This window comes from Triticum dicoccoides, chromosome 7A, assembly GCF_002162155.2.
Source record: "Triticum dicoccoides isolate Atlit2015 ecotype Zavitan chromosome 7A, WEW_v2.0, whole genome shotgun sequence".
In the NCBI taxonomy this organism is placed as follows: Eukaryota; Viridiplantae; Streptophyta; class Magnoliopsida; order Poales; family Poaceae; genus Triticum; species Triticum dicoccoides.
The window spans coordinates 738550761-738559065 of record NC_041392.1 but is presented as its reverse complement, the minus strand read 5'-3'; the positions used below and the strand labels follow the sequence as shown (position 1 = coordinate 738559065).

Below are 8305 nucleotides of genomic sequence, written 5' to 3'. Positions count from 1 at the left end.
TTCTTGGCAATTGAATTGAAATACCTGTTTAAGACATAATGTATTGAAACGAAAAAATATTAATGTGACTTCCAATAGGAATATAGCTCGCATGGTAATTTTCCACACCTTGAGCATAAAGAATAATATTACTAATATAATCAAGTATTACAACCCAATCTCGAGAATAAATAACAAGTATAAAAGCTTAATATAAATATTGCGTTTGTTTAGACTTGGCCTGACTAAATAGAAAAAATATTGAAATTTAATAATATATATTTACTAAGCACTCAACCTACCAAAGTTTGAAGATGTAGAATCACGCAACGCTACCGTCGGCCACAGTGGCCGCATGGTCTGGCGCCATGAGTTTAGATGGGTGATGCTCGTAGACCTCGCCTGGTCAAACCCAAGAGGGATGTCGGCGCCACCATCGATCAAGGTTTTGGGTACCGGGCGAAAAATTTGGTTACCGTCCGGTTCCCGCGTTTCTCCCTACCCCACGAGAAAGCTGCATCCCGAGCAAAAAAATTCAATTTTTTTGAAATTTTTGAATTTCAACAGCGATAGTCTGCTCAAGTACAGATGGAAACTCTTCTAAAACATGTAAGCTACTGTGGTCTGATGGTAAACATGGCCCTCCCGCGACCTCGCATACGTGGAGGACGGACTGGGAGAACTTACCACTGCGCCAACAGCGACTGCCTGAACTAGTTGAGCTCAGTACCTATATATTCCAAGTGTAGCCAAAACGTTGCCATCGATTCAGGAGTAGTTGCTCGATGATCTTAAGGTTAGAAGGCAACGAGAACAATGGCAGTCTTGCCGGAGTCTGGGTGCGGGGGCGGCTAAGTACGAGATGGGTAGGGGAAGCTTCTCATGACTAGGGATAGGGTTCCAACGCTATTTCTCTCGATTGTGCTGGAGTTTCACCCTCCGTACTCTAACAATGAAGGTTTGTATGGTTAAACAGGCCAATGATTTTAAAATACTTTGAAATGACATTTAATGATAACATTCGTAGAAGTCATGAAGCAAAATTAGGATTCCAAGACGCTTTCGTAAATAGTATTTTTGAACCATCAATTTTTTTTACCATGACTTCCAAGAATGTTATTTTATGATGAATTTTTTACAGCAACACAAAACATTTGTCGAATTTTGGCACCCTTGTTTTTCATTTTTTATTTTTTACTAACTTTTTTACTTTTACTATTCATCTGGGAGCATTTGAACTTGGGATCACATACTAAGTGACCAGCAGCGGCACAAACTGTACTGTAGGAGCACTATTAAGGGAGCATCTTACCGTTGAACATAGCAAGAGAAAAAAAGTTGGAAATGGTCTAGAGGTAGAACAGGAATCAGGGAAAGTCCTAGTAGTTTCAGACCTGAGAAATACATTATAAAACTTTTGCTTCTGGTTAGTACTACTACTTACAAACTATATTGTCGACATTCCAAAATGACCAACTCTTTGTACATATGCCAGACATTCAGAGGACATGATTGACGGGATGCGGATGGACCTCTAGAAGCCAAGATACAGGAACTTTGATGAGCCCTACATATACTGCTATTACGTCGCGGGCACCGTGGGTGTGATGAGGCTTCCAGTGACGGGCTTCTCGCCCGAGTCCAAAGCAACGGCTGAGAGTGTCTACGGTGCCGCTCTGGCTGTCGGGCTCACAAACCAGCTCACCAATATACTCAGGGATGTCGGAGAAGAGTAAGCCACCCACTCATTACCACTAAAATGCAACGGTCTTCCCTTTCTCTGAAGAACAATGATGATATGAGTATTAAAATAGGAATGTCTTGAAATTTTGTGTCTTTGGAATATTTCTTTTCCAGTGGCAAAGAAGAAGGATATATCTACGTCAAGACGAGCTCGCGGAGGTGGGGCTCTCCGACAAAGACATCTTCAAAGGAGTCATCACCGACAAGTGGAGGAAATTCATGAAGAGGCAGATCAAGAGGGCAAGGATCGATGTTCTTCGAGGAGGTGGAGCGAGGGGTGACTGAGCGTAGGAAGGAGAGCCGGTGGCTGGTAAGTGCCCTAATGCCACAACTTGAAAGCCAAAAAGAGCTACATATAGAGTTCTCATCGATGTTAATTATTAGTAACAACGAAGGAGCTATGTGTAGTTCAAGACCCGCAAAAAAAAACCTATGTGTCAAGGGGGGTCGCCGCCCCTCATGTATAATCATTGAAAAAAATATATTAGGGGCTCAAATAGAAGAAAGTATCACTTGAGTGATAATATGGTTTTGCATTGCAATTGCAGGTTTGGGCCTCTCTGTTGCTATATCGACAGATCCTCGACGAGATCGAAGCGAACGACTACAACAACTTCACCAAGAGGGCCTGTGTTGGGAAGGCGAAGAAGGTGCTGGCGCTTCCTGTTGCGTACGGGAGATCGCTGCTCTTACCGTATTCACTGAGAAATAACCCGGACCTAGAAGAAACAACAAAGCAAGATGAAGATGGTCAGGATAGGCTAGATAGAAACAAATTGGGTGGTGTCGCGACATCTGCCTTCGAGCTCTTCATCCGGTTAGTTGGATAGTCAATGCGGCGAATCGGCACATTCCTCTGCAATCAATGTTGACATGAAGGGCTGGGGAAGGAAGGGAGAAGAATACTGCAGCAAACCTCGATGGAGACCGAATGTTTACATGTATATTATTATTGCTAGAACATGTGCGTTTGAAGACAGAACAAGATGTATATATATACTCGTTGTCGGTCCTGAATTCGGAAAACAGGTATATTATTCTGTAAGCGTATATATTCGAGCAATACAGTTTGGAATGCAGAACTGAGAAAATATGACGCTGTTTCTAAACTTTAGAAGGACATAGCCCTCAAGGGGAACATTCAATGAATACAGGGGCGATGGGACATAGATCAAGGAGGTTCCTTAGGACTAGCTAGCTAGCAGTCCTCAAGAATAGGTTCTACAGTTACAAAGGAAACACACGTTACATGTACTACATGACAGTCACCTTATTACAACTCAACAGCAACTCTCAAAGCTAACCTCCCTCAGGGAAGTTGCCATTGAAGGAGAGCTAACAACCGAAGCCCACAAGTGCTCGCCTCGGGGCATAGGAGTGTAAAGGCCGACGATCGGAATCAGCTTACCATATCCATGATCATCGCACACCCTGGTCGCCTGCCCTGATTGTACTTGGATTGAGAAGAGGCCTGCAGCAGTGGTCACGAATATGACATTTGCTCCCTCGGTAAAGCCCAACACATGCACCGGACATTTTGCACCCACTGGAGCACCATTTACTAGGGACAAACTTTCCAGGTAGATGATTCGGCCAGGCACCCATCGGGCATCCATCACCTCCCATGACCACAATTGCAGATGCGGATCCAGTTTTTCGACGAGTCCTAGTCCACCGCCCTCCGCCAGCATGAGGTTGCAAGTGGGTTCACCCTTAGAGTTGCAAGAGTCTGGTGTGTCGAACCAAGTCAGTCCATGCCTTGCCAGGTCATACTCCAGGATAAACCCACCACATGTCATGAAGTACAAGAAAGACCTCCCAACAAGCACGCTAGAATAATATGTGAAGTCCACAATGAATTCTTTGTGCATTAAGGTCGGCTCGCCCCAGGCGCCAGTCTCAGATGAGTAGATACATGCCGACGTCTCAGCGTCTTCATCAAAGACGGAGAAGACAAAGACCACGCAGAACGGACCGCCGTGGCAGTCGTGGTGGTTGCACCCGTCCGCTGCGCAGAACACGGCTGCGGTGGTGTTGCCGAACTGGAACGCCACGGGGATAGGTACGCGCTGCTGGGCACCCGTGATTGGCTCCCACACCAGGAATTCCTCAGTACGGTCCTCAGAGAGGAAGAGGGCGCGGCCATGGCGGCAGTCGACGGCCTGCCAGAGCAAGCGGTCAGGGGCGGCGATGCGGTGGCCGGGATGAAGGTAGGGATGGCCTCATCGTGCCAGTCATGGAGAACCCCGAGCGCGGTGGGTGACGGATGGAGATTGTGGAAGCTACGCCGGAACCAGCGTTGGGAGACGGCCTCGCTCCAGGACTTACAGACGAGGGAGGCACGGAGGAGGCTGGCGGGGTCATCGGGCGGGATGCGGAGCAGGATCTCTCCTACGAGCTCGTCCGGGAGGGCTGGCGGCGGTCCTTTTTTTCTCAAATGATACTCCGGCAGCGGTCCTGGTGCCATGGTGGCCGCTAGCTAGGTTTTTCTCTGTTGACCTTGGCGGCTGCTGTTGGCCCAATCTCACGCGTACGGCAATGAGACGTCCTCGCTCCTGCTTGGCAGCTGCTGTTGCTTTTCACGATGTGTCATGTCATGTATATATAATAGCTGAGGCAAGCAAGCTAACCGACCACCACTTGGAATCCTAGTCTAGCTAGGTGAAGGTGATGGCTCTGAAACCAGCAGGGACGGACGAGTGGACAATTGTGAAACAAAGATCTCGATCGATATAAGGCTAGCTGTACGTTGTACGTGTATACGTACGTACGTACGTATGTGGCGCCGATCGAGCGCGCGTGAGTCAAACTTGCGATGTCATGGAATTCGTTTCGGTGTTTTGACCTAAATTAAGGCTTTGTATTGCAAGCCGAGTTGATCGGGCATGTCGGTGCCTCGCTCCATCGAAAACAGTTACGTACGTAGAAATGGTCGCGTGTATATATACTCGTTGCGCAAGTCAACCAATTCACTTCGGAGGCGCCGGAGAGGTGGATGGTGGCCGGAAAGATCCTCCACCGGAACAAACTCCATATCAACACCATCTCCAACGCTCTCCGGCCTGCATGGGGAAACCCTAAGGGCCTGGTGTTTCGCATAGTAGGGGAGAACACGTTCGTCGCGGAGTTCGCAACACGGCGCGACCGTGATCGTGTGTGGGACGGATCCCCATGGCACATCAGCAAAAACGCAGTTGTACTGTCGGATTTCGACGAGTGCATGTGCCCGTCAGAGCTCAAGTTTGACAAATTAAAAGTTTGGCCTCGAGTTGTTAACCTCCCATTCAATCTGCGGAACGACTCACGGTGCAAAGCTATTGCAAAACAGATCGATAAGGAGCCCACTTCAATCCACTTCGATCATGAGCGCGGCTATCTGCGAGCCTGAGTGACTCTGGATGTAGCCAAACCTCTCAGGAGGTGGATTTTGATTGATTCAGCAAGGAGGGGTACCACAGATCCTTTTGACATCCAATATGAAAACATACCCCACTTCTGCTTTTCCTGTGGTCATCTAGGCCACTCTGATCTATTCTGCCCGACGCCTGGCACAAGAGATGAGAACGGAGATCTGCCGTTTGGCAAGGGACTCAGGCCGCCGGAAGAGAAAAAAGGAGATGCATCTTCTGAGAGTTCTTCAAAACTCCAACAGGCAAGATCAAGCAAGAATGATACCAGGAACTCCAGCACTGCAGCAGATGGTGGAGCAGAGGTAACCTCACCCATGAAATGCAAAACTGCACCTAAACGGAAAGGAGGGACTCCCACACAGGTTTATCGCGGAGTGGATCTTCCTCTCCTGACAAACCACACTGCTACAGATAGTGATGGGAAGGATAACACGGAGACGTCTATGCCTCATGAGGGCGAAGGCAAGGAGGAGGATGATGTGGTGACTGAACCGAAAAATAAGAAGCCAACACCAAGCAATTCAGGAACTTCGGCAGAGGCTGCTGGACAGCCCTGCCCGTCCCAATGATCTACCTAAGCTGGAACTGCCGAGGGCTTGGGAACCCCGAGGCAGTTCGCGAGCTTCGCAATGTTGTGAAGCAAGAAGGGCCCGTGCTGGTCTTTGTTATGGAGACGAAGATCAAAAGGAGACGTGTTGAGAATTTGAAGCAGACCTTGGGGTTTGCTGGCTGCTTCGTAGTGGACAACGATGGACTCAGTGGGGGCATCGGTCTCTATTGGTCCAAAGATGTTTCTGTCGAGCTCAAGAACTACAGTTCAGCCCACATCGATGTTGTGGCGCGCGATGCCCTTGATAACTCTGCTACATGGAAATTCACTGGCTTCTATGGAGCTCCAAGAGCCGAAAATAGACATCACAGTTGGCGGTTCCTTTGTACCCTACATGGCCTGCCACACTCAGCGTGGTAATGTATGGGTGATTTCAACGAAACCCTTTATGGGAGCGAGCATTTTAGTCGTGTAGCACGACCGGACAGGCAAATGAGAGCTTTTTGCGATGCCACAGACGACTGTGCTCTCCAGGATCTTGGCTGGTCGGGAGTTCCGTACACCTGGGACAACCGGCAACCTGGAGATGCTAATGTTAAAGCCCGGCTGGATCAGGCCTTTGCCAACGAGGAATTCAGACAGAGGTTTGAACACTCTCGTGTGCGCCATGTGTGCTCAGTAGAATCTGAGCACTGCTTTGTGGTGGCTAATCTACGGCGGCAAAACTACAACAACAACTCACATATGCATAAACCCTTTCGCTACGAGAATGTATGGCAGTCCCACAGTGATTATGAGCAACTGGTTTCTGACACTTGGCGTGATCAAGTTCGGCAGCCAGGTTTATATGGCGTAATGGACTCTCTTGAAGCCCTACAGCGTAAACTAGCACCATGGGGTGTCCGTGAGTTTGGGTGCTTGAGAAGAAATGTCAGGCAACTTCAAAAACGGCTTGATAGGCTACGTTGCCAATCTATGGGACGTGGTCCATATGATGAGGAGAAGGTAACCATGTCAAAGCTTAGAGAAGCGCTATGACTGGAGGAGATATGGTTGAAACAATGCTCTCGTGTCCCCTGGCTGCGCAAAGGGGATCGGAATACGGCTTATTTTCACGCGCAAGCAAAGCAACATAAACGCATTAACAAGATTGCAAATCTGCAGCGATCGGATGGCTCGGTTTGCGCCTCGGGAGATGAAGATGAGGAGGAAATTCTTGCTTTCTACCAAGAACTATACACCTCCCAAGATTTTAGCAATAGTGATGATTTGTTATCACATGTACCCAGCCGGGTTACACTGGCCATGAATGACTTGATGTGTAAACCGTATGAAGCCTCGGAGATAACTACTGCAATATTCCAAATGGCGCCGTCGAAGGCGACCGGGGTAGACGAATTCACCGCGGGGTTTTATCAGCGCCACTGGAACTTATTGCAAGATGACATAATTCTGGCAGTGCTTGATTTTCTAAATGGTGGTGAGCTACCAGCTGGACTAAACGACACTTCCATCACGTTAATTCCAAAGGTACGTCATCCACAGAGTATTTCACAATATCGTCCCATTGCATTATGTCCAGTCCTTTACAAAATTGCCGTCAAGGTGATCACCAATCGGCTGAGGCCATGTATGGACGAGATTGTCAGTGAAGAACAAAGTGCTTTCGTCCCGGGTCGTTTGATCACGGACAATGTCCTGGTGGCATATGAAAGTGTTCATACGATGAAAAGACGGAAGAAAGGAAGAAACTATTCGTGCGCCATCAAACTGGACATGATGAAAGCTTACAATCGCGTCGAGTGACATTTTCTTGAGGCCATGCTCTTGAGACTTGGTCTTGCCGGCAACCTGGTAAGACTAATTATGAAATGTGTTACCTCAGTTCGATTCTTTGTTCGAGTTAACAGGGAGTTGCTGCCTTTCTTTACTCCCTCCAGAGGCCTTCGGCAGGGTTGTCCTATATCACCATATATTTTCCTGTTATGTGCCAAAGGATTCTCTTCGCTGCTGAAATACTACAGAAACTACAGTGATCGTGGTATCTGAGTTAGCTTCGGAGCGCCGTGGGTAAGTCACCTTTTATTCGCTGATGATAGTCTGATCTTCATCAAAGTGAGCACTGAGAGTGCATCTCGACTAAATGAGATTCTCAGGATTTATGGAGAGGCTTCCGGGCAATTTGTCAACAGAGCAAAAGGTTCTATTTACTTCAGTCCAAATACGCCAGCTGCTCTCAAAGGAAATCTGAAACAGATCCTAAATGTTCATTCAGAAGCTTTTTCAGAAAGATATGTTGGCCTACCCACTGCTGTCGAAAGAATCATCAGCGGTATATTCGACCACATAGTAGACAGGGCAAGGGATAAGATGCAGGGCTGGTCAGAAAGATTGTTTGCCTGTGCAGGTAGAGAGACCTTGATCAAATCCATCGCTCAGGCAATACCAGCTTTCAGTATGACCTGCTTTCTCCTTACAAAAAATGTGTGCAAGAACTTGAGCTCGAGTATGGCAAAAATTTTAGTGGGGGAGCTCGCTGGATCGGCGCTCCTTGCACTGGATAGCGTTCCCCTACAGTCCCAAGGGAAGCTGTTTGTGGTAGGACTAGTGTTCCTACCGGCTC

General features: G+C 47.9%; 2 pseudogenes; one reads left to right on the top strand and one right to left on the bottom strand.

Annotated features, from left to right (window-relative positions):
- Nucleotides 1–1487: 1487 nt before the first annotated feature.
- LOC119334145 lies at nucleotides 1488–2552 on the top strand (annotated as a pseudogene).
- Nucleotides 2553–3002: 450 nt separating this feature from the next.
- Nucleotides 3003–5236, bottom strand: LOC119334144 (annotated as a pseudogene).
- Between the last annotated feature and the right edge of the window lie 3069 nt (nucleotides 5237–8305).